This window comes from Pinus tabuliformis, chromosome 2_1 (genome assembly GCF_031772625.1).
Source record: "Pinus tabuliformis cultivar Carrire ecotype Pingquan chromosome 2_1, CPIR1, whole genome shotgun sequence".
Taxonomy (NCBI): Eukaryota; Viridiplantae; Streptophyta; class Pinopsida; order Pinales; family Pinaceae; genus Pinus; species Pinus tabuliformis.
In genome coordinates this window covers 265835235-265862683 of record NC_142299.1, presented here as the reverse complement: position 1 = coordinate 265862683, position 27449 = coordinate 265835235, and positions in this window count along the sequence as shown.

Genomic DNA, 27449 nt, shown 5'->3' with positions numbered 1-27449 from the left:
ATGTAATGGGTAATCCCCCTGTGGCAATTTTTCTTGACGAACAATCATTTCACCTGGTTCATGCACCGACGCTTTGTCTTTAAGGCGCTGCTCTGGATGGATCCTCCAACAAGTGGCTCTTTGATGAACACTTCTATCACAATGACTGTAATAGGTTTTCTTCCTCTAGATCTGCGTAACATGTTTCTTTACCTGTTGTTGAGAGGGTCTTTCACGCCTCATCCTTTTGTGTGCTGCCATTCTTTTCCAACACATAGAAAACGTATGCTTATGTAATCCACAAAAGGTACATGTTTTTTGATGCCATGTTTTACATTCATCATTAACAACATGATTATAATCAAAATGAACATTCGAAGATTGAAATTGGTTGTACCTTTCCTTATCATCTCTGATGTCATTGTGGCGATGAGAGCTTGCCTCAGCTCTTTCCTTGCCATGGAAACTTCCATGGGATGATGGGGATGTGTTCCCATCATTATTTTTCCTCGACAATTTTGACGATGTATCAGAAGCACATGACACCTTTGAGTATTATTCTTTGGTGTATCTCGAACCTACAAATTGAAGTCTCTGCACAACCTCCAACGGTTGAGTTATGCCTTGGTTATTAACACCAATTTCTTCTTCCTTCTCGTGCTTCATCCTAGTAAGGAGCCTCATGTTTGTCCCTGTAATTAGGATCCCCACATCTCCAACAAAAATCATACTATGTGAATAGAAACTGAAAGGAAATCAACGTCTTTTACCTCCTCGGTCGATTTGGAAAGAACTGATGAGGGTTGTTCATCATTTGTTGTTGGTGGTTTTCTTGTTGTCTCATCGCATTCCCCAACTTCCTTTCTGACATAACCAAGTCCTGTTCAACATGGTAATTCTTATACTTTGATGGGGTTGACAATGCCTTGGCCATTGATGCCCAAGCCTTTTCATTCATACCCCATTTTCTTCAATAGATTGGAGCCAATTCCTGTGGTATGATTTTCAAAAATAGTGAAATCATCATCAAGAAACATGCATGAAGATCGAGAACTAATTTTACCTCGCATGGGTCACGCCGTAGCTTTTCCAAGGCCTCGTCCTTTGGTTGCAACTGTCATAGCAAGCTCTGTTTTTCTCTTTCTCTTCATGTAGACGCATCTTCAATTCAACGTTCTCTATTTGAAAATTACATTTGTTTTGCTTCAGTTCTTCCATGACCTCTTCTGTGGCTTGCAACTAAAGTTGCAATCACTCCTTTTCCCTTGTCTCTTCCTATAGAGTTTCATACATTATCTCTACCCTTTTGGAAATGTTGAGCATGGTCTCGTACATCGCTTTTTCATCCTTTGTGGCTGCGCGTTCCATTGGTCGCACTGCAATTCACATCCATGCAAAGACCGCTCTGATACCACTTGATCCAGGTCCGAGTGTGACAAAGGACCCTTCCAAGACCTTTTACTTTTGTGATGTGTTAAATTGCATTCTCAAAAGAACATAAATTAATACATGTGCATGTTGTAAAGAAGAAGAACAAGATAATCATCAACAACATAAAAACATAAGTTGTTGATAACAGAGTTCGTCCAAGAAGGACTACGTCTCCGGGCCCCGATGTCAAGATGGTGTAGGTCGTTGCATTAAGTGCTATCAATAGTGATGATGTACATAGAGGTGATGTCATTATCATACAAGGAAAATACCCTAATTCAGGATTGGCTCCAAGAGATGTTCCACTACAGGAACTCTCAATCAAAAGAGTCCTATCAATATGACACAAAATCATGCATGATGAACATCCCACCAACATGGCATAAAAGTGATCTCAATGCAAACATGCATGACGAAAACATGAGTATCTCATCAACATACAACAAAGGGATCTCAAAGCACAACAAATGAATCATGACAACAAGTACATCACATAGATGATTCTGTGTCACATCAAGTAGGAATCATGAAGCAAAGTAAGAAACAAGATCCCTCATCAACATCAACAAGGATCTGTGCAACACAATGCATATAGAAGTACATGAACACAACATATACCTCACAACCAAGGGCCATCTGAAGAAGCGGATGTCAAACTATTGAAGCTGTTGGAACATCAATCTCATGACATCAATTGCATGAAAATGGTTGCTTGCACATGAATGTTGACACCTACACTGACACTTAGAAAAGTGGCTAGAAAATGAAATGAGAAAATGAGAAATCTGAACACACCATTAGATTTGTGGTGTTGAATAGTGCAAAATCGACTGTCAAATTTCTGAATTTTGAGAAATTGAGAATATGGGGCTCAAGGAATCTTTTAGATTCCCCCTAGATTCCTCAAAGATTATGCTCCAGCAGTGGACTGGAGATCTGCAACTCAAAGGGATAATCTGACCTTGCCATTGCGATCCCTGTGGAAAATACTAAAAAATGACTATAAAATTGACTATATTCTGACATGGAGAAAAATTACCTCCTTGGGAAAATTTCCAAGATCATGGTTCTGCTCCTTGTTTTTGCGGTAGTCATGGTTCCACCTGCATACTGAAAAATGATTGAAAATGCAGAACTCTGATGGAGAAATGGATAACACCTTTGTGTTTGTTGCGTCAAGAAGTGTTGAAACCATATAAAATTTGTCAAATTCTGACAAAGTGAAAATTCGACCCTCCTACAAAATTCTGCCTCGAATTGCATGCACTGCCTCCTCTACCTAGGTGCACTAACAAATTGCATTTAAGTATAAAATATCTGGTGAATTCTTCAAGGAAATTTTTGTAGGGTAGTTGGTTGGGGATCTGATTAATAGGGAGGAGGTCGGGTGGTCAAACCTCGCCTCCATTTTTTTACATTATAAACAAATATTTTTTTTAAAATAAATGTTTGGTTGGGTTAGGGCTACCTTGGGTGGCCCGCCCACCGTACCTCCATGCTCCATCTGTGAAATTTTTGGTGATGGGCCTTTGGTTGGTTTATTAATGTGGGTTGGGTCCATGCCCCAAGGTCCGACCCACCCAACTGCAATGTTTGTTACGATGTCGGGTGTGGGGTGGCAGGGTCATGGCCGCCCACTCCATGTTCATTATTGTTTCGTGGGATGTGTGGGAGGGGCCGGGGGTCGTGGCCCACCCCTCCATTAACAAATATATATTGTTATGTTTGGTTGGGGCGGGGGGTGGGGTGGGGTTGGTGGCCCCCACCCCCTTATATATATATATATATATATATATATATATATATATATATATATATATATATATATATATATTTGTTTTATAAAAACAATATGCCATTTTTAAAAATTCTATTTTTAAGACGTAGGATTCTTTGTAACTAGGCCACAATTTCGCCCGAAATCTGGATGGAGTTGGCCAGAATCTGGTGGTCGGGTTCTGTCCAAATTGTGGCCTCCTTAAACCTGCCCAGTCAACAAAAATTCAACCCAACTTTGACTTCTTCTAACTTCTTCATCCAGACTCAGATTGACGAACCGTTCACACCACCGTGATCAAAACAATGAGATACATGCTCTAGTCTTGGTTTGAGCACAATCCAAACATTTTGAGTTTTGAGATTTCATGAGTCCTCGTTGTCTTATGTGTGTCTCTAGAGCCACCTGGATCACCTTCCAAATCAGAGAGGGCTATCTATAAATCAAACTCATATCCAATGAAAGTGGCCAGATAATACTAGGGTTTCAGTCTAGTTATCATCTCAATAGGATTTTGATTAGGGTTTGCTGGATAAAAAGCACCAGGCTTAGGAACTAGGCCAATTATTCTAAAGGATCAGTTGCAGACATAGAATGAGGAAAGATAGGTGCAATCAGTGACAAATAAATTTGTCATTGTAGTGTGGTGAGGAGGAAATGATAAAAGGAGTTAAGTGAGCTTAATGAACTCACTTGTTAAGAGGATGAAACACTTCTATCAAAATCTTAGACAAAACAGAGCAATAATAATCATGAAATTTGTTTAAAACTTAAGAGATAATCATAAGAATAAACATGGGTAGATATTGGAAACATAAAATAATCAAATGCATAGGAAATACTAGAGAAAATAATGCCAGTGACCACAACACATGAATCCCATAAAAATAGTTGCAACTTCCTGTATTATTTATGTCAAAATCAAGTACACTAGTTCAGAATGTATGAGATTCTAGTATCCAACCCTCTCTATTAGTTCATTATGACTACATATATATGAAAAACAACATTCCCCCTCTTAGGGCTCGAATCCTCCTTCCTAGGAACTAATTACAAAATCTTCTCTAACCATTGCTAGAAACTAGGGAGGCTAGAAACCAATTCCCTTTTTACACTAACTGATTTGAGTTTGACTTTGAAAGAATTTAATTACAAAAAAATAACTCTAAGCATCATTAAAACACTCAACTACATCAGGTAAAATCATTTAGACATTAATTACATCAAGAAAAGTCAACTCTACAACATGAAAATGCAGAAAAGGGCTACCTCCACAGAAGTGCAACAAATGCTTCAGAAGCGCAACAAGTGTTAGCAGAATTGCAACGAGTCTTTGGTCTAATGTTTTGATGACATTGAAGTGGTTTTGAGCTTTTTTGGTGACCTATGAAGATATTTCAGGATGTGTACGACACCCTGGGACCTTTAAGTCACCCAAAATCCATCATTAAGACTACTCAAAACTGATTTGAAAAGTACTCCAGAAGCGTAGTGAAAAAATAGGGGTCAAAGATGAACTGATATATATTTAACCATAATAATTTTTAAAAACCCTAGAGAGGTTTTTGTAGATACGGATGTTTTTTGGAAAATAGTCTCTCATGGTTTTGAAATTCATTCCCATATTCTCGAAATCTGTGCCACAAAATATTGTCTAAAACAGACAAGAACAATTTGCGAATTTGATTTTCTGAAATATGCCTCCAAGAAAGTTGAATATATCCCAATATGTGATACCTATGTAGAAACAAAAGGAGGTTATTGTGATTGAGTCTGTCCATAACAAAAAAATCCTCTTGGTTTCCAAAATTCATCTTCATTTGGTCAGAAACCGCTTTCGAAAATGATGACCGAAAATAGAGTCAAAAGCCCAATGACTCTCTTTTAACAACTTGTATTTTGGGCATATCTCCCAGATCATAAAGTTTATTCAAAAACTGATATAGGTTATTTTTTTTAGGTATGTTATGAACAATAAAATCCTCCATTTTTCAAAAATACTTTTCCCTTTGTTCATAATCTAAGATTGACGTTGGTGCAGCAAGTAGTTGTTGCGTTTTTGTAGGATAACAAGAGAGAGCTATAGGTGCAACAACTTGAGGAAAGGGAATGGAGGGGAAGGAGGATAAGAAATTTTTTAATTGAATTGTAATGGGTAGGGGTATATTTTAGAAAAACATTTGTGGTGGAATTTCGCAAAATGAGTTAGGGTAGAGGGGTGAAAAGGACAAAACGCAACCCTAACCCAAAAATGCAACAAAAGCGTAGCAACAGTTTAGGTTTTTCAGAAAAATGGTAGAATGAGGGAATTTGATGTGGGAAATGATTGAGGAATGTTTGATGAGGGTATACTTGGATAAGCTGACAAAGAAACTATGGAATTTGTTCATCCAATGGAGCAAAGACCATGAAAATGAAAAGCGCAGCAAAACCCTAGGAGAGGGATCTTAATCAATTTATGAGGGAAAAGACTACATTAGAGAGTTTGTGAAGCCTTTAATAACCTATTCAAATATCCTTTGAATCTCATAGAGTGATAAATGAGCCCTTTCTTTGCAAAAACACAACAGACTAACAAACTGAGCAATTGGTGATGGAATTCAAACTTTTAATGGTTGTGGAAAGTGTTACAATGGAAGAGAGGAGATCTTGAAGCTTTGGAAGGATAGAATGAAGTCTTGAAATGATTTATTTCTCCTTTATAACTCAAAAACTCAATTTTGGCTTGATGAAAACATGACATCATGTGTACTTTTGAGAAAATGACAATTGACTGATTTGACATGCAACATTATTTCTTCAAAAGGAAATGTTACTTTGATTTCTTTTGTTCCCTAATTGCTAACTCCTATGATGATGACCAAATGGATGACATGACGCCCTAAATAGATATTGATGACTAATAATGATGACAATCAAATGTATATCCTATACCATGAATTATATGATGACCCATTGACTCTTTTGATGACATGGGATAGGGAATGATGACATGAATATGATGAGCGATGGTGACCTTAAACAAGTGGAGGGTGTAGCAATGATACCTAGACATTGATTTTAGGACCTTTTAAAAATTAGGAGAGATGTCAAATTTTATTTGAAAATATAACAATTTGACCCTAAGACCCTATCAACCACATGGAAAGAGTATATTTTATCATTGTGACTAATGGACACTAACATTACTGACACTATGAAAATTGGTTTCCAACATTAATACATCACTTAAGGAAATATTATAATATTTTGATGTGTGCACTTACATGCTCACTATGTCACATGTTTAGACCCTCTTATAAAATGCCATCGTTAATTATTTTGGCGAGCTCTTGGCTAAATCCATGGTAGCCTCGATATATTGCAACACTAGTCTTTATTATGCTCATAGATTAATGTAAACAAACACTTTGGAGACTGTTGGCATGGTTGTGTTAGTTTAATTTTCAGAAGCCAATTGTGCTTGCTCACATGATAAGGGCCACATGGTTTAAGTTTTTTGGCTAGCTCATCCCACGTCACATGAGAAACATGATGGATGATGGTAATAGATCTTACTCTTTCAACTGTAGAGATCTAAGCTAGGTCTGTTATAGTAACAGACTACTTCCCACGCCCGTTAGTGTCACACTTTGTGTTTGTGTGTTCCACTTTGAGAGTGAATCTCTACAACCACGATCAAGAATGAGAGTATAGCGCTTTCCCTAGGCCCCAACAAGTTTCTCTAGCGAATAAGGGTCAAGATAGGAGTTACTTCATAGGTTTCTCTCGTCGATGGCTACAGATAAAGAAAGACTTCATGCTCAAGTACCTTTGTTAACCTTAGTTTTCTCTTAATTTTGTACCTCTAAGACTTCTATTATTTTAGGTTGACTTATTCTTTTTGCATGCATTCATTCATGGAATAGTTTAGTTGATTATAGGAACCTATGGTTTCCTTCACATGGAATCAACATGAAACAACAAAGTTCTACATGGTGTTCCTGCTTCGCCCCTCCCCAACCTTCATAGCTATGTCCAAGGGTTTGGTTGTTGGGGAAAATACTGAGGGGGGGGGGGGGGGGGGGGTTGGGGGGCAGTTGTGAACCAATATTATAAATTTACTTTAATTTTCAAATTTCATATGCTGAATTTTGTACACTGTTGTTCTTAAAAAAACTTGCGTATGTATGCGACTTTAGAGTAGGAAAATGATGTATATCAAGTTTACTAATTTTCATGTGTTCCATCAGATGATTATCTTTAATCATTGAATAAGTAAATAAATAACTTTCTAGTATGCAGTAAATAACAAAAACAAATCACCAGATATGAGCGACAGACATAGAATAGTAGGATTTTAGGTGGAAACTCAATGTGGGAGAAAACCACCGTTGTCATTGTCTTTGTCTTCATTCTTATTATATAAATAAAATATTCATTACAATTTGTGTACTCATGCAGAATCTTACCAGTACACAGGCACCCATGTGCAAGAGGCTACAACCTCCACTTGTTCTCCATATCTTATGGGAAAGCAGCTACAAACCCCTAATCTCATTTACCAGCTACCACTAGAAGGGAACTCCTACCCCCTTACTGAAGGCTACAACCCTCAACTCCATGTGGGCCACTTTTCAAAATGTTTCACACTGGATCCACCTATGAAACAATCACCAAACAACTTGAAGGTTACCTTTAATCATATTTTTAAATTGGACCCATATTACCAAAAAACCAACATGTCAAACTAAAATATTGAATCTAAAACCACTGAAGCATTTTAAAACAACTAAATCTATGAATCATCAAACCACTTAACATAGAAACCATCCATAAAAAATAAACATCAGAATGTCTACACGACTATTTAGAATAAAACGTATGTATATACACACATCCATTGTATAAGACTTACATACAGATCTATGTTAGGTCCCTATAATACTAGTGATTCCCCCATTACTATTGTCATTGTATCCCATATTGTTTTGTGCCCCTATTGTCCCCATATTTTTATGATTGTGCCCCATATAAGCCCACTATTGTTAATTTTGCACCCTTATATTATTATTGTTAGGTCACCTCTGGTTATATTGTGACCCCTTAGACTCCTATATATAGAAAGGAGGTTTTGTCATTTGGATCATCCAAGGATTTTTCATTTTTGTAATGTAAAGGAGGTTTCCCCCTTGAAGAGGCTGATTTATAAGGCGTTGATCTATCTTTTATATCTTTTTGTGAGCTGGTTTCATAAAATTTGGTATCGGAGATTGGATTCTACGGTTTCGCTACTCCAGATAGGTCAACATGGAATTTTCACTATAATTTCTTTTCTGTGACATTTCAGAAGCAAAAAAAAACACCCATTTGAGCCAAATTCTCTCTGAATCTCAGGTCCAAATTTCAGATCTTGTCTTGCTATATGTTTGGAGATATGATCCAAGGAATTTAGGGTTTTGGCAAGATCCTGAATTATATCTCAAACAGGTGACCTAGGGAAAATCGTCATAATGGTTTTTCTGAGAATTAGATTGAAATTTCGTAAGAAGTTACAGAAAGGGGACTGACTGTAGTTTTCTATATACCAGTTTCAGATTCTAAGGTCAAAACAGTGACATGTGTCACTTCGTACAAGATCGCTCTAGTGAACTAGTCTATAATAAGGTCATTGTGGGAGATTTGGCAGAACTCTTCACTGGAGAATCCAATGTTGATCAGACTTATTGGGTTAGAAAGAGTACTCAGAGGGTTACACCAGGAAGAAATTTTAGACCTTGGAGATCTAAAATTACAGAGATACAATAGATTCAATATCGAGCTCCTACAAGGTGAGAAAAGGTGTGTAGTTTTTTTTTATTTTTGTGTAAGTTTGGTTTGAAAAAATAGTTTGAAGGAACAAAGGGCATAGTGAAGCATTATTATCAGTAATTGATGCCCCGAAGAAAGAAAAGGGAAATACCTACTAGGCAACCTGAAATCTATAGCATGACTCGTGAAGAAGAGGAAGAAATGAAACATGATATATCAAAATTACGAGACCAAGTGCAACAAATTTCACTCACACAAAAAGTAACAAAAGCTAAGATGGATGGTTTAAAGAAAGGCATAGAAACTAAGATGTATGGTGTGTAAGCTAAGATGGATGGTTTAAAGAAAGGTGTAGTAGCTAAGATGAATGTCGTGGAAGCTAAGATGGATGGCATGGAAGCTAAGATGGATGGTGTGGAAGCTAAGATGGATGATTTAAAGAAAGTCGTGGAAGATAAGATGGAAGATTTGAAGACAGATTTGAAAATGTTTCTACAAGAAATTCTTGTTAATGGAGAAAGTGTGGTAAAGGAAACTCATGATGAGAACAAAATAAATGTTAATCATGATTTCATAGACTCTAACGTTGGATCGAAGAACCACCATGTTCCAAAGATCAATATGAGGAATTTTGATGGCAAGGATCCCGTAACATGGATACTACAAATGGAGAAATTTTTCGATCTCCACAATGTGCAAAACACACAAGGTACACATTACAACTTTACATTTGGAACCAAATCCGTTTGTATGGTATCGATGGCTTTGCTCCCGTAAACAAATTGTCACTTGCGCTATTTTTACGAATGAAACGACAGCACATTATGAGGATACAAAAAGCAACACTTTTTTTAGCCAATTGATAAATGTAAAACAAAAGGGTTCAATGATGGAGCACATTGAGGACTTCCAAAAATTGAATATAAGGGTAAAATATATTCCAAAGGAGCATAGGATTGATGTGTTCATAGGGACTTTAAAGGATAACATCCAACATGAGGTTCGCGTTTGGGAACGTGATTCGTTGGAGAAGGCATTCAGGTTGGCAAGAAAAATGGAAAGAAAAAATATGGCAACAAGGAAGCCTACCACTCACAATCTTAAATATGGAAGTTTTATTGCCCCTAGCCATCCACAACCTACAAGGTTGACACCACAATAATTGGAAGAAAAAAGAGAAAAAGGGCTTTATTACAGTTGTGATAGAAAATACAATAAAGGTCATAAGTGTGCTGAGAAGAAATTATCTTGTAATGCATTGGCTGGAATTACCACTCATCAAACTATCAAGATAGAAGGGCATATCAAGAAGAAAAAGGTAATAGTGTTGATTGATTTGGGAATTACCCATAATTTTATTCATTTTAAGATAGACAAGGAATTGAATTGCTTCCTATATCCAACATGAGAGTGTCAAGTGATGGTTGCAAGTGGAGGAACCATAAATTGCTCAGGAAAGTGCCATAATATCAAGCTATCCATGGGAGAATATGTATTGAATAACCCAATTCTTTCCATTCCAATGGGTGGTGTTGATGTTGTACTAAAGGTTACAATAGCTTTTAATTTTCAAGAAAGTTTCATGAAATTCTCTTCAGAAGGAAAGGAAGTTTAATTAAGTGGTGTCGCAGGGAAACCGAGAAAGATAATCAGCTCTAACGAAATCACAAAGCTTCTAAAGAAATAAAAATGAGGCATAATTGAACAATTATGTTCACTATAGGTTTCCACATCGAATGTATTTATTTCTCTAGATCTACAAAAAGTCTTGGACAATCATTCAGAGGTATTTGAGACACCCAAAGGCCTCCCACCTATTCGTGATCATGATCATGCTATTCATTTGATTCCAGGAAGTGTTCCTCCAAACATCAAGCTTTATAGATATCCCTATGCCCAAAAGAGTGAACTTTAATGTATGGTTGCAGAAATCCTAGAGGCTAGTATAATTCAACCTAGTCAAAGTTCTTTCTTTGCTCCAGTAGTATTGGTTCACAAGAAGGATGGATCATGGCGCATGTGTCCATATTATAGGGAGCTCAACAAGCTCACTATTAAAGATAAATTTCCCATTCCTATCATTGATGAATTATTGGATGAATTGCATGGATCAATTTACTTCACCAAGTTGGATATTCGTTCATAATATCATCAAATCAAAATGAAGACTGAAGACATTCCGAAAACAACATTTAGAACTCATGAGGGTCATTATGAATTTTTGGTCATGTCTTTTGGCCTTACCAAGGAACCTTCTACATTTCAAGGTTTGGTGAATTCCATTTTCAAACCCTTCCTTAGAAAATTTGTGTTAGTATTTTTTGATGATATACTAATCAACAAAAAGTCTTGGAAGGATCATGTTCAACATGCTGACAGGGTGCTCAAACTATTGGAGGAGAAACAATTATATGCAAAAAGCTCCAAATGTTTCTTTGGAGTACAAGAGGTGGAATATTTGGGTCATATTGTATCTCATGAAGGTGTTAAGGTAGACCCTAGCAAAATTAAATCCATTAAGGAATGGAAAATCCCCACATCCATAAAGCATCTACGAGGATTTCTTGAGTTGACAGGGTATTATCGCAAGTTTGTTAAGAATTATGGGAGAATAGCAACACCTCTAACAACATTATTGAAGAAAGCTACATTTTCGTGGAATATAGAAGTAATGAAAGCCTTTGAACATCTTAAAGAGGCAATGTGCCAAGCACTGGTCTTAGCTACACTGAACTTCACAAAAACATTTATTGTGGAATGTGATGCCTCATGTAATGGAATTGGCATTGTTTAATGCAAGATGAAAGACCCATTTCTTTCGAAAGTCATCCAATGAAAGGAAAATATTTATACAAAGCTATTTATGAGAAGGGAATGTTGGCAGTACTACATGCACTTAAGAAATGGCGACCCTACCTAATGGGGAGACACTTCAAGGTAAAAATAGATCATGCTAATCTAAAATAATTTTTATAACAAATATTATCTTCAGAAGAGTAGCAGAAATGGGTCACAAAGATGTTGGGTTATGACTTTGAAATCATCTACAAAAAGGGGAAGCAAAATGTTGTGGTAGATGCACTCTCAAGAAAGGATGAGGATGTGGAATCATTTCTTTGTGCCATTTCTATATCCAACTAATTGGATAAACGAAGCAAGGAATGAATGGAATAATGATGAAGGACTGTGGGCACTCATTCAAAATATACAACAAGATCCCAGTATATCTGATACATTTAGCTGGAAGAATGATTCGTTATGGTACAAAGGTCGGTTATACCTATGTAATAATTCCCAACTCAAACAAAAGATTCGTAGGGAATTTCACACCTCTCCCTTAAGAAGGCCCTCAGGATTTCTAAAAACTTACCACTGGATTAAGAATGAACTTTTTTGGGATGACATTAAATCATATATTCAAAATTTTATGGTGGAATGTTTGGTTTGCCGAAAAAATAAAGTTGAAACAATTAAGACCCAAGGTCTATTACAACATTTATCCATTCCAAGCCAATGTTGGGAGGAGGTTTCAATGGATTTTATCACATGCTTACCCAAGTCCGAAGTAAAGAGTGTTATCATGGTGGTAGTTGACAAGCTTACCAAGTTTGCACACTTTTGTGCATTATCTCATCCATTTAAAGCGAGTACAGTTTCTACTGCATTTATGGAAACAATTCAAAAGCTACATGGAAACCCAAAGATTGTTGTAAGCAACAGAGATCCCATTTTCACAGGAAATTTTTGGAGAAAATTATTTTCTTGTCTTGGTACTCAATTTGATCATAGCTCATCTTATCATCCTCAATATGATGGACAAACTGAGATAGTAAAAAAAATTTTGGAAGGATATCTTCGTTGCTTTGTATCTGATAAACAGACACAATGGGTCAAATGGTTACCTCTGGTGGAATCGTGGTATAACACTTCCTTCCATACTACAACCAAAATGACTCCATTTACGACACTTTATGGATATTAGCCACAATCCATCACATCATATTTAAGAGAAAATTTTAGGTTCAAGCAGTGGAATATTACATCGAGCATCAACAACAAGTTCTCCAACTCTTAAATGATAAATCACCTTGGCGCAAAATAGAATGAAAGATCAAATAGATCCACATTACAGCGAAAGAAGTTTTGATGTAGGTTATTGGGTATTCCTATGGCTACAACCATATAAACATATGTCCCTCAAGCAAGCTAAGAAGGATAATAAATTATCACCAAAGTATTATGGTCCATACAAGATGTTGCGAAAGAAAGGTACTATGGCATACAAATTGGAGCTTCCTGCAGTTTCCCAAGTGTGTTGGGACTCACAATTGACCTATTTTTGACCTTATCTTTTGCCGTATTATTACCCTTTTGCAGTCATAAGTTGAAAGTTTTTATTTTATAATGACATATTAACCCCAAGGTATGAAGTAACCTTCCGCACATCTATGTTTAATTGTTTAGTTCATATTCGTGAATATCTTTATACTTATCCTTGGAAACGCTGACTAAATTGTCAAATAATTGTCTTAAGCTTGCAGGAGTTATAATGTACAGTTGCTGTAACACCAAAAACAGCAACTACGCAGTTGCTGTAACACCAGAAACAGCAACTACGCAGTTGCTGCAACACCAAAAGCAGCAACTTCGTAGTTGCTACAGTCAGCCTAAAAGCAAGCTATTTTGTAACAGCCACGAACAACAGATGGCAGCTATCTAGAGAATCTTGACGTGGCATAATCAAGCGGAAGTCTAAAGAAAGAAGAACACAGTCAGCATGAATAGCATGGGGAAATGGCGAAGGAATATGAAGATCCCGAGAAGACAATCAAAGTCAGTTACCCGCCATGTAACAGCTAAAGCTCAAGAAAAGAATATATTATCATACTGTTGTAACAGCACTCTGAATTGCTTATTTTTGACAAGATGGGTTAACTGAATAGGCTGTAATACTCTATTGTAATAGATGTCTCCTCTATAAAGAGGAGACATCTACATGAAAAGGGAGTTAGTCGGTGTCTATGGTCAGTCTGTAATCGAGATTCTGAGAACATTAGCAAGTCTGAACTCTATTGTATCTAATCTTTTTGGCAAATGAATATAAAACTGTTTTGAGCACTTAATCCCGTCTTCGTTTTCCTGGGGAATCTTGTGAGAGGGACTGGGCCCAACTTCCTCACAAGATTCACCCATTTACTTTCCTGTCAAGTGTGTAAGTGTGCAGTAATTTCTTTCTGGTACTCTATTTGGATTTGATAGCATTACCTCTGGTATTCTTTGTTTTGCTAGTACTCTGTTTCATTAATCACTTGAGTTTGTTTCTCACCGGTGAATGAGAGTGCAGTGTGCATTAGTAAATCTGATTACAGGGGTAGGTGTTGAACGTCCCCATCTGGAGGATAGGGTCCTGATCCTCTGCCAACAGAGCATCTATTATTTTGCTTTCCAGATTCGTAGTTTTAATTAATTGCTTTCATCTTAACAAGTACTGTAATAACATAGCGTAAGAATTATGTATACTACAGCTTTCGATGCTTTTAGACTTTAAGTACATACAGTACGCAGTAGCCTTTGAAATAAAAAGACTTTCCCTGGTTGACAATTAATGTGGTACTTGAATGTTTAATTCATAAACAATTCAACTAGCCAACATTTTGGCGCCGTTGCCGGGGAAGGAAACTAAAGAATTCTAAAAGCATTAATGGTTTCTCTGTGAAAATAAAAGGTGTATGAGAGGACGCAAGAAACCTAATTTTACAGGCGGCAAAGGAGGAAGGAAGACTTACATCGACGAAATCATCTCTAAGGCCGAAGCATCACAGAGGACGAGTTCCCGGAGACCCCAGATCCAATACTCCTCACAAACAGACCAACAGACGGAGGAAGTGATAGGACCTGAGAGGAAGCTGGAAGCACCAGAGTACACCAAGGAACCGAAAGAGGAACCTGAAGAAACCGAAGACACATAAGACAAAGCGAGTGATTCAGGGAAAATACCGATGGAGGATAACAGAACAGAAGGGAGAGGGGAAAATTCGCTCTCTACCCTGGAATTCCCTATTGGGGAACTTCCGAGAGGAACAACCCCCATGAAAAATATTCCACTCTCGGCATTACCCAATTTCCATGGGTTGTCCTCCGAAGATCCGGACGAATTCCTCTTCGAATTCGACATACTGTGTAGAAGCTATGATTACATAAGTCCTAATCGGAAGCTGAAATTGTTTCCAGCAACACTAAAAGGGAACGCATTGAGGTGGTTTATGAGCTTGGGAGCTCAAGCAATCACCACATGGGACCAAATGAAAGAGGGATTTCTGGCTAAGTATCAAGACTACTGCCGGACAAGAGAAAGAAAGGAAGAATTGTTTAAAATGGTCCAGAAAGAGGACGAGAATTTGGAAGATTTCGTGGAAAGATTACAGTATAATCTGCAGCGGCCTGATCATCCTAATATGAGCAAAGATATTTTGAAGACCATACTGCTAAAAGGGGTAAGAGATGATTTCCTGGACATGCTGAACATGCTTGGGAAAGGGGACATTTCTAAAGAACCCTTTGATGAAATTATTAAGCTCTGTATGCGGTGTTCAAGGGGAGCGGCAGGCAGATCGAAAAGCAGAGATAATGTGTATTCAAGGGTTCAGAAGTCAGCCAGTGGAGGAGCAACAAGAGCTGAGATATGTAACTTATTAGAAGACTTTAAAACTGAAATGCTAGGTTCTTTTGCTTCACAGATTGATGCTCTGCAGGTCAAGAAGAAACAGGCAGAAGTAGAAGCTGCTCTGGCAATTTTCTGTTCAAAATGCAGAGAAAAACATCCACTTAGAGAATGCCCACTGGATAGGATGCCTATATGCACAATCTGCGAGAAGGATCATGAAACACAGCAATGCCCCTCTCTGCCTGGAATCAAAGCAGCACTGCAAACAACTGAAGAAGAAGCTGAAGCGGTGTACCTAATGACTCAGAGGAGGCAATGGCCGCAAAGACAAGGTACGAGCTCTAATACAACATTCAATCGTTGGAATAATAATTCTCCTTTTTACCCACCCATGAATCAAATGCAATACCCACCCTTCAACACAATGAACTTTCCACTTATGCAGCAACCAAATATCCCTTTTCCTGACCCTACTATGTGGAATCCTTGGGCCCCCCAGCAACCATACTTTAATCAATGGAACCCAAACTGGGCAGCCCAACAGATACCTTTTCCTCAACAACAACAATCTCTTTCCTTACCATCTAATAATCCTCCGAATAATCAGGCAATGAGACCACAGCTGCCTGTACAACCTAACCCCAATCCGAATAATAATAAGGCCTTGCAAGTTATTGACATTCAAAGTCAGTCTATTCCTCCCCTGCAATGTAATGATATCCACCTTCGCTCAGGGAGAATAGTTGAACCTATTATAGATGATATCACAGACTCTGACAAAGAAGAGACTAGAAAAGAGAAACCAGCTAACCATAGTACTGAAACAGTAGAAACAGCACCTAACAATAATGACCAAACGGTAGACCCACCATTCCTTGAAAGACTGACTCTCACTAAAGTACCTGAACAACCTACCTTCAATCTTTTAGGAGAGTTACAGAACTTGTGTGTCAAAATCCCATTATTGCAAGCACTAAGGGATGTTCCTATATACGCTAGAACTATTAGAGACATCTGTGTAAAAAAACCTGGAAGGAAGGCTAAAGACCCCCTCACAGTTCATGTGATGGGGGAATTAACTTCCTTAATGACTAAAAAAGATTATCCTGTCAAGTATGGTGACCGTGGTCACCCTACAGTAACAGTCCAGGTCGGAAAAACCTTTATCTCTAAAGTCTTAGTAGACTTAGGAGCTGCAATAAACATCATGACTCTCGAAACAGCTCAATTGCTCCAGCTGAAAAACTTTATCAGGGAAACTCCTGCTATCTTAGAATTAGCTGACCGTTCTACGATCAAACCTGAAGGGGTCATTGAAGACCTTATAATCTCTGTAGAATCCTGGAACTACTCGGTTGACTTTGTGGTCTTACAAACCAAAACAAAGTTGGGGGGTCATCCGTTGATTCTAGGGAGACCTTGGTTGGCTACAGCAAATGCTTTCATCAGCTGTAGATCTGGATCAATGACCATCTCCAATGGACAAGAAACTAAATAGCTGACCCTCTATCCCCATGCCACTCCCATGATTAACAGTGATAATTCTATATGGGTAGACTATGAGGATGAGGAAACCCAACCGATATTAACTATTGGGCAAGCTTTGACCTTTAAAGATTCCACCGAAGATGAACTAATTAGCAGTTTTATTTCTGAACCCTCTTCGGTTAATCCAGAAACATCTAATCACTTCGCTGCAATCCTAGAACCTGAATCCCAGCAGAATATGAATGATGAAAACTTATGCCAGACAACATTAGGCAACTCTTCCAAGAGCACAACAGTTGAAATTGAGCCTGGTAAAACGCTGAATATAAATCCTGATTTGACTGATGATGAAAAACAGAAATTAATAAAGTTACTCCAAGCAAACAAAGAGGCATTCGCATGGGACTACACAGACATGAAAGGAATCTCCCCTGAATTATGTACTCATCGTATATACATTAAGGAGGGATCCCGACCAGTCTGTCAACCCCAACGAAGAATGAACCCTAACCTCAGAGAAATTGTGAAGGAGGAACTCCAAAAAATTTTAAATGCAGGATTCATATATCCAATATCTGATAGCGAGTGGGTTTCTCCACTCGTAATTGTACCAAAGAAGAATGGGAAATGGCGAGTATGTGTAGACTATAGATCATTAAATAAAGCAACCCAAAAAGATCATTTCCCTTTATCTTTTATTGATCAAGTATTGGATAATTTAGCAAGTAAGAAATTCTTCTCATTCTTGGATGGGTTTAGTGGATACAACCAAATCAGGATTGCACCCCAGGATCAAGACAAAACCACATTTACCAGCCCATGGGGAACCTTTGCCTATAGAGTACTGCCATTTGGGTTGTGTAATGCTCCAGCGACATTTCAGAGAGCGGTGATAGGAATCTTTTCTGATATGTTAAACGATTCATTAGAAATATTCATGGACGACTTCACTCCCTATGGAGTGACCTTTGAAGATGCCCTGCAAAACCTTGAAAAAGTACTCAAGAGGTGTATTGAATCACACCTCGCTTTAAGCACTGAAAAGTGCCACATGATGATGAACTAGGGCATTGTATTAGGTCATTTCATTTCAGTTTTAGGAATCCAAGTCGACCCAGTTAAGATTCAGGTGATTCAGAACCTTCCTATCCCCAAAACACAAACTGAGGTGAGAAGTTTTTTAGGACATGCCGGATATTACAGAAGATTTATTAAGGATTTTTCTAAAATAGCTTCTCCTTTGTTTGTGTTATTAATGAAAAATGTTGAATTCAAGTGGACTGATGACTCTGAGGCTGCATTCAATAAACTTAAGCATCAGTTGTCCACAGCTCCTATTTTGAGAGGACCCGACTGGGCATTACCCTTTCACATTTCCTCTGATGCCTCAGACACGGCAATTGGAGCTGTCCTGGGTCAGGAAGAAAACAATCTCCCCTATGCTATCTATTTCATTAGCAAAAACATGACACCAACTGAGTTAAATTATACAGTAACTGAGAAATAATTTTTAGCAGTTATTTATGCTATTAATAAATTTCGGCATTATATTACTGGCTATACTACCTTTGTGCATACAAACCACTCGACCATCAAGTATTTAATGAATAAATCAATTACTAATGCTCGAGTCACCAGGTGGTTATTACTATTACAGGAATTTGATATCACAATCGTAGATAGGCCAGGAAAAGAAAATGTAGTTGCTGATTTTCTTTCTCATTTAAAAACCAATGAAAATGTTCCAGTAGATGATTCTTTTCCTGATGAGTATCTATTTGCAGTATCTACTCACTCACCTTGGTATGCAGACATTGCCAATTATCTAGTTGCAGGAAAATTACCATCACACCTATCACACAGAGAAAGAAGGAAGATCATCCAGCAAAGTGCTAGGTACAGCTGGATAAGCGGGTGTCTGTTCCATACAGGGATAGATCAAGAAATCAGGAGATGCGTTGGGGAAGATGAGATTTATGACATATTGAAAGCTTGTCACGATGGTCCTTGTGGAGGACATTTTGCAGATAAAAGAACAGCTCACAAGGTACTTAGAATGGGTTATTACTGGCCATCACTTTTTAAAGATGCAAAAAAATATGTGAAGGCTTGTGACAGCTGCCAAAGAATAGGCCAGCCCAACCATAGGGATGAAATGCCACTCAACCCTCAGGTAACTCTCGAACCCTTTGAGAAATGGGCATTAGGTTTTGTAGGTCCCATTAATCCTCCATCCAATCAAAGAGTTTACATTTTAGTATGCACATATTACATGACTAAATGGGTAGAGGCCAAAGCACTCATTAAAGCTAATGAAGAAGCAGTACTAACATTCCTATTTGAAGAAATCTTTGTTAGATTTGGACTACCCAGAGAATTAGTCACTGATGGAGGACCTCCTTTTAATTCTCACGGTTTCAAAGATACGCTTCAGAAATATCATATCAAGCATAAGATGACCACACCTTACCACCCCCAAGCAAATGGGCAGGTGGAAAGCACAAACAAGGTCATAGAAGTTATCTTAACAAAAACAATAAAGGAGAATAGAAGGGATTGGTTTCAGCGTTTGCCCGAGGCTCTTTGGGCCTACAGAACCACCTGGAGAAACACAACAGGATTTTCACCCTATGAATTGGTTTTTGGAAAGAATGCTATTTTTCCTGTAGAATTTGAAATTAAAACCTTAAGAACTGCCTTAGTTGTTAACCTTGATTTAACTGATGCACAGAAAACCAGGTTGCAGCAGTTGTAGGAACTGGACGAGAAAAGACTGGATGCCATCCACCAAACAACTATGATACAGCAACAATGGAGCAGATGGCATGACAGAACCATTAAACAAAAGCAGTTCCAGAAAGGTAACTGGGCTCTTCTTTACGACTCACGTTTCGAGAAATTTCAAGGGAAGCTGAGAACAAGATGGCTGGGACCGTATGAAGTGGATACTGTTTTGCCAAATGGAAAGTTAGACTATTAACAATCGATGGAAGCAGAACACCACTGTTAGTGAATGGCTACCGACTTCGGTTGTATCAGCGGCCGGTTTCCAAAGAGGACTTTAAAGCCACTTGCATGGCAATAAAACAGTATTCTTTTCCAGGGGAACTTGCCGTCCCTCAGAACACTTGAATTTCTATTATTTATGTAATTTTTAGGATTAGACATTTTTTTTAGGAACTAATAAATCCTGCCAAGGATTGCAATATTATATTTCGAGATTTTGCAGATGTAGCATGGGAAGTAGCTGAGAGCAAAGGCTTCAAAAGGAATTACTGGGCGGACTCCGAATTCCTGTTGCTGCAACACCATTTCCTGTTGCTGCAACACCATTTCCTGTTGCTGCAACACCATTTCCTGTTGCTGCAACACCATTTCCTGTTGCTGCAACACCATTTCCCGTGGCTGCAACACCATGTTGCTGCGGCATTATCCCCGTTGCTGCAACACCACTTCCCGTTGTCCCAACATTATTCCTGTTGCTGTAACACTAGTTCCATTACTCCAGCACATTCCCCGTTTTTACAAACGTTTCCCCCTAATCCCGGTTGCCCCAACGGTAATTCTCTGTTGCTGCAACACCAATCTCGGTGCCACGACAGTGCTTCCTGATCCGAAATATCCTTTCCACACGAAATATACCACCTTTCGTGATGATTACAGTACCTCACCGTCACTTCCCGTCATTATCATTATAAATCACCCATATTCCCGTGCTTTCAGATCCGCGGTAATGATTATAATTTGACAGCAGACGAGAAAAGACTTTTTGACGCAGCGATCCAAAAAGGTAAAGGACGAAGGTACGCACGTTTATGAATAAGCATTAAATAATAGATAAGCAGAAAAAGGTGGATAGGTCCACCAAATGATTGCATTTCCCAATCATATCATTCACACGTAGGAAGGGGGGGGGTTACCAAAGCAATTTCCATAATGGTAAACCACGCCAACCACTGCCACCCTTAATTCTCCCGGTTGTATGAAAAAACTACAGCATGTTACCATTTGTGATGTATAATCTGAGTTGAAATCGGTAGCTCGGCCCCGAATTCTGAAGATTTACCGAGACAACAGCCATGGGAGGAACCCTTATCACTCATGAACCAGGCACGACAGCAGTTCTGGAGCTCTTTCCGGAAATTTACCAAATTTTCCTGCAAGCCGGATGGATAGAATATTTCAGGAGACTTCCGGACTTTGACGAGCAGCAAGTCCTGGAATTCACATGCAATTTGACAGAAGGATTCTCTGTCGTCCAAGGAATTCAAGTTCCGGTTACGGAAGAATTCATAGCCGAAGTCATCGGACTCCCAGCCACTGGTACAAGGTGGTTCAGCAGGAAGCACTTGATTCTGAACGCGCAGCAAGACTTTCTCCGTCCGGGCGAGGAAGTAGAAGCCAAGGGCAGAGGTGTAGCATTGCGGTCGTTACCTCAACCATGGCCAAGAGTCGCTGAATTTGTCAAGCAGTATCTAACATGCGAAGGTCGTTACCAGGTAATCTACCAGCACGACTTCGTTCTGTTAAATCACTTAAGAAATGGTCAATTATTGAACATGCCATATTATTTGCTGGGTTGTCTTAAAAATATGGCACGATATGCTATGAAAGCGAAGAATCCAGCCCTCTCCCTAGCACACCTCCGCCTAATCCAACTGCTGATTAACAGAGCTCTTCCTCTGAACATCCCTCCACCCCCCATTAATCCCCATCCGGAGGAAAGAATTCCACAGCCTGTGCAGGGTAGTCCTCATCAAGAAGAGGAAACTCCTCGTCAAGTTGAGGATACAACTCAGCGAGACCAGGAGCCTCCTCAACAAACGGACGACACCCCTGAGCAAACCCCTTCGGAAAACCCTCAGCAGACAGAGCATATTCCCAAACAACCCCAGCAAACACCTCTGCATGTTACAGAAAATGAACAAGCAGCAGCGGAATAAACTGTGTCTCCCAAAAGAACCAATTCTCCCGCCCCCATACTCAGTATCTCTACTGATGATTCCGACGATAATATCCCAATTACGCAGCTTAAAAGAAAAATGCAGCAGGCAAAGAAAACCCCAGTAAAAGGAAGAAGAACGAGGGTTTCAACCAAAGCACCCACCACCCCGACTACTGTTCCGACCTCAAGAGCCAGCAGGAAGAGAAAAACACCTCAATTCCCTGCCTTTTTACCAAAACGAAAATCGGCAGTAGTTGGATCCCCTTATTCCTCCAGCCCACCATCCATTGCTTTAAAACCCCGCACTCCAGCCACTTCTCGAAACCCTTCTCCCTCACCCACAGAGGCTGAGATGCAGAGCATTCATAGCTTCGTGGCATCATATCTTAAGACAGCTGATACACAAGAACCAGCTGCCGACACCCAGAATGATAGTGAGCAAGTGGCTGCAACACAAGAACCAGCCACTACCCCAGGTGACACACAAGAACCACCTGTGGGAAATATTGATCAAATTGACGTAGCAGAACCTCTGCCTCCACTGGAATCTACTGTCTCACAGGATCAGCCTACTATACCCGCCCTGCAAGAAGAAATTGAGTTTCTGAAAGCTCAGATTCAGGATTACCAGGAAGAGATAATAAGGATCAGGGAAGCATATCAAGAAGAATTCAGCCTGCATGTTTTAGCAAGAGCAGCGTCGGCAGCAGAGAAAAGCAAAGATATCGAATATCTGTGTACAAGTTGTGGTGAGATATATGCTCAGGCAGGGTATAGGTTAGTACAAGAACCAATAAAGGAAGCCCCCGAGGCTGAAAATGAAACAAAGGAGTCTGCTGATGCTGAAGTAAAAATTTCACAATTCTCTGGTGAGACAGAAAGACCTGTTGCTACACAAGAACCAACAGGATCTGTAGAAAAAGCGCAGTCAGAAAGCCCTGTTGACACACAAGAACCAACAGGAGCTTCAGAAGAAGTACAGTCAGAAGGCCCTGTTGATACACAAGAACCAACAGGAGCTTCAGAGGATGTGCAGACAGAAGAACCTGTTTCAGCGGAAGTGCAGACAGAGAAGCCTGTTGTTACACAAGAACCAACAGGATCCTTAGAAGAAATGCAGTCGGTGAGACCTGTTGATACACAAGAACCAACAGGTCATCCAAAGAACATGCAAGACCAAGACCAGGAACTTACTGACACACAAGAACCAGTAAGTTCACCTGAAGCTGCACAAGATCAAGAACTTACTGACACACAAGAACCAGTAAGTTCCTCAGAGGCTGCACAGGAACAAACAAAGGAGCTTCCTGACGCTATGCAGGAAGAAAAGGAAGAAGAAAACAAGGACTCACCCCGGCCTACCCAGACTATTATGGAAGAAAAGGAAGAAGAAAACAAGGACTCACCCCGGCCTACCCAGACTATTATGGAAGAAAAGGAAGAAGAAAACAAGGACTCACCCCGGCCTACCTAGACTATTATGGAAGAAGAAGAAAAAGATACAGATTCACCCCGGCCTACCCAGACTATTATGGAAGAAGAGCAAACAAATTTAGAAGGGAATAAGGAAGAATTGAATTCACCTAGCAAGAAACAAGGAGCAGAAGAAGAAAAAGAGACAGATTCACCCCGGACCACCAAAATCAATCTGGAGAACAATGAATTAGCCCAACAGGAGGAAGAAGCTCTGGTTAAAGATGAAGAGAAAGATGTTGGATCATCCCAGCCCACTTCAACAGAACAGATGATTCTGGTTGATGCCTGTATGCAAACAGAGCCTCCCACTGTTACGGATGCATGTATAGAAACAGAAAGCTTTCAGGAATTGAAACGTACATGGTGGAGAGAATATCACCAGTCTCAAGGCAAAGCGTTTGAACAACAGAAAGGGACCTGGTTTGACCATGCTTATAGGAACTGGGAAGCACTGGAACAGTGCAGGGCCCAGTATAAAGAAATTAAGGAACTGAAACACAGGATGTCCCTGATGTTTGAGTTATGCCAAAGGATGCTCGCCACAAGGAAACCCTCCTTCAACTATGCCACATTCTTAAGGGAAAGGCTTGCATTTATTCAGCTGAAGGCCATCAAGGAGGGGAGGCCTCATCAAGTGGTCACAGCAGATCAGTTTATGAAGACTTTTGCAGAGGCGCCCAAAAGCGACCAAAACCTGCTATGTGAATTGTACCTCCATAATGAGGCTGTGTCTGAAGAAAGAAACATGAACATGACACCTGTTGTAGGTGACATACAATTGAGAGCTTTCATTTCCTTTTTGGTGAATCAGCTTACCTGGCAAAATGCCTATGTCTCAGGCCTCCAAAACAAACAGAATTGCCTTTTGTGGATTCGGGCTAAACCACAGAACACTGCCACTTTCATTTTGCAACACTTAAAAATGATAGACAATGATGATATGAAGGATCATGTTATGAGACTGCGAACAGAGGTCCTAACAGACTGTCAGCAGTATGTAAAAACCAAAGCATCATTGTCTGTGAAAGCAAATAAACTATTTTGGGATAACTGCCCCGTAGAAAGAAAAGAATATCACCCGTATAACCTATCAAATCTGCAAGTAGCATTATCAAGGGTACCTCGGTATGTTGAATGCGTGCAACGTTGTGCTGAGAACTGGATGGGATACAAATTCAAGTTCCCACTTTTATGGTTGTCGGGTGATCAGTATAAGGGTCAGTTTGGACTTTCTAACAGAGAAGAGGCAGCAGTATGGAAACATATACGAACTGTTTGTGGTTTCAGAGACAATTTTTATGTTACTCCCTACAGCTATTGTCTTAGTAATCTCCATTGTTCGTCCCAGTTCTCCGACTCAGACTCAGAGTAGACATTGCATGGGGACATGCAATCTCTTCAGTTGGGGGGGATGTTGGGACTCACAATTGACCTATTTTTGACCTTATCTTTTGCCGTATTATTACCCTTTTGCAGTCATAAGTTGAAAGCTTTTATTTTATAATGACATATTAACCCCAAGGTATGAAGTAACCTTCCGCACATCTATGTTTAATTGTTTATTTCATATTCGTGAATATCTTTATACTTATCCTTGGAAACGCTGACTAAATTGTCAAATAATTGTCTTAAGCTTGCAGGAGTTATAATGTACAGTTGCTGTAACACCAAAAACAGCAACTACGCAGTTGCTGTAACACCAGAAACAGCAACTACGCAGTTGCTGCAACACCAAAAGCAGCAACTCCGTAGTTGCTACAGTCAGCCTAAAAGCAAGCTATTTTGTAACAGCCACGAACAACAGATGGCAGCTATCTAGAGAATCTTGACGTGGCATAATCAAGCGGAAGTCTAAAGAAAGAAGAACACAGTCAGCATGAACAACATGGGGAAATGGCGAAGGAATATGAAGATCCCGAGAAGACAGTCAAAGTCAGTTACCCGCCGTGTAACAGCTAAAGCTCAAGAAAAGAATGTATTATCATACTGTTGTAACAACACTCTGAATTGCTTATTTTTGACAAGATGGGTTAACTGAATAGGCTGTAATACTCTATTGTAATAGATGTCTCCTCTATAAAGAGGAGACATCTACATGAAAAGGGAGTTAGTCGGTGTCTATGGTCAATCTGTAATCGAGATTCTGAGAACATCAGAAAATCTGAACTCTATTGTATCTAATCTTTTTGGCAAATGAATATAAAATTGTTTTGAGCACTTAATCCCGTCTTCGTTTTCCTGGGGAATCTTGTGAGAGGGACTGGGCCCACCTTCCTCACAAGATTCACCCATTTACTTTCCTGTCAAGTGTGTAAGTGTGCAGTAATTTCTTTCTGGTACTCTGTTTGGATTTGATAGCATTACCTCTGGTATTCTTTGTTTTGCTAGTACTCTGTTTCATTAATCACTTGAGTTTGTTTCTCACCGGTGAATGAGAGTGCAGTGTGCATTAGTAAATCTGATTACAGGGGCAGGTGCTGAACGTCCCCATCTGGAGGATAGGGTCCTGATCCTCTGCCAACAGAGCATCTATTATTTTGCTTTCCAGATTCGTAGTTTTAATTAATTGCTTTCATCTTAACAAGTACTGTAATAACATAGCGTAAGAATTACGTATACTACAGCTTTCGATGCTTTTAGACTTTAAGTACATACAGTACGCAGTAGCCTTTGAAATAAAAAGACTTTCCCTGGTTGACAATTAATGTGGTACTTGAATGTTTAATTCATAAACAATTCAACTAGCCAACAAAGTGCACCCAGTTTTCCATGTTCCATGCTTAAAGAAGGTTACAGGTGACAAGATCCCAGTTCAAACAATATTGCTAGAACTTGTTGAGGAAGGAAAAATCATATTGGAACCTAAAGAAGTCAAATTACCAAGAACTTGACAACCATGAAATCGATCAATTTCAAAGTATCTCATCAAGTGGAAGAACTTACCCATTGAAGATTCCATATGGGAGGATGAGAATTTTATACATAAGCATCTAGAACTACTCAAGCATTGACGACAACACTTTTTTGAAGGAGAGGGGCACGTTAGGTCCCTATAATACTAGTGATTCCACCATTACTATTGTCATTGTATCCCTTATTTTTATTGTTGTGCCCCTATTGTCCCCACATTGTTATTATTGTGCACCATAGAAGCCTGCTATTGTTATTTTTGTGCCCTTATATTATTATTGTTAGGGTGGCTTTGGTTATATTGTCACCCCTTAGACACCTATTTATAGAAAGGAGGTTTTTTCATTTGGATCATCAAAGAATTGTTCATTTGTGTAATGTAAAGGAGTTTGCCCCCTCGAAGAGGCCAATTTATAAGGCATTGATCTATCTTTTATATCTTTTTGTGAGCTTCTTTCTTAACAATCTTATACTATTGATCACTGAATCATGAATCATTGTAACACTGAACAAACCACTGAACCATACATAGATCATTGAACCAATCACAGAATGTTGTACCAATCACAAATCACCACACTGTAGCATCATTACCAATCAATATTTCATTCCACATTCAACCCAATTAACATTGTCAGACACATATCATCAAGAGAGAGAGATCATTGACAGATAGTATAAAACAAACAAAAAATCATCAAATGTCATCATCAAGCCACACTGAAAAAACCCTAGGACATATATGTGACATCCATGAAACATATCAACGTATGTATAGGACTACCAGGCATAACACCCACATACATATCTCAACATATTGAATAAATTCACAGGATTTATACGTGACTATACATAATTGGATCTACGAATGTACATGATAAATCAGAAGCAAACAAGCATGCATATCTTGAAATTATTGAATCAAACCTTCAAGATTATTCAAAACATCTACTAAACCCATATCTTGACATGTATCATTATATTTAGAT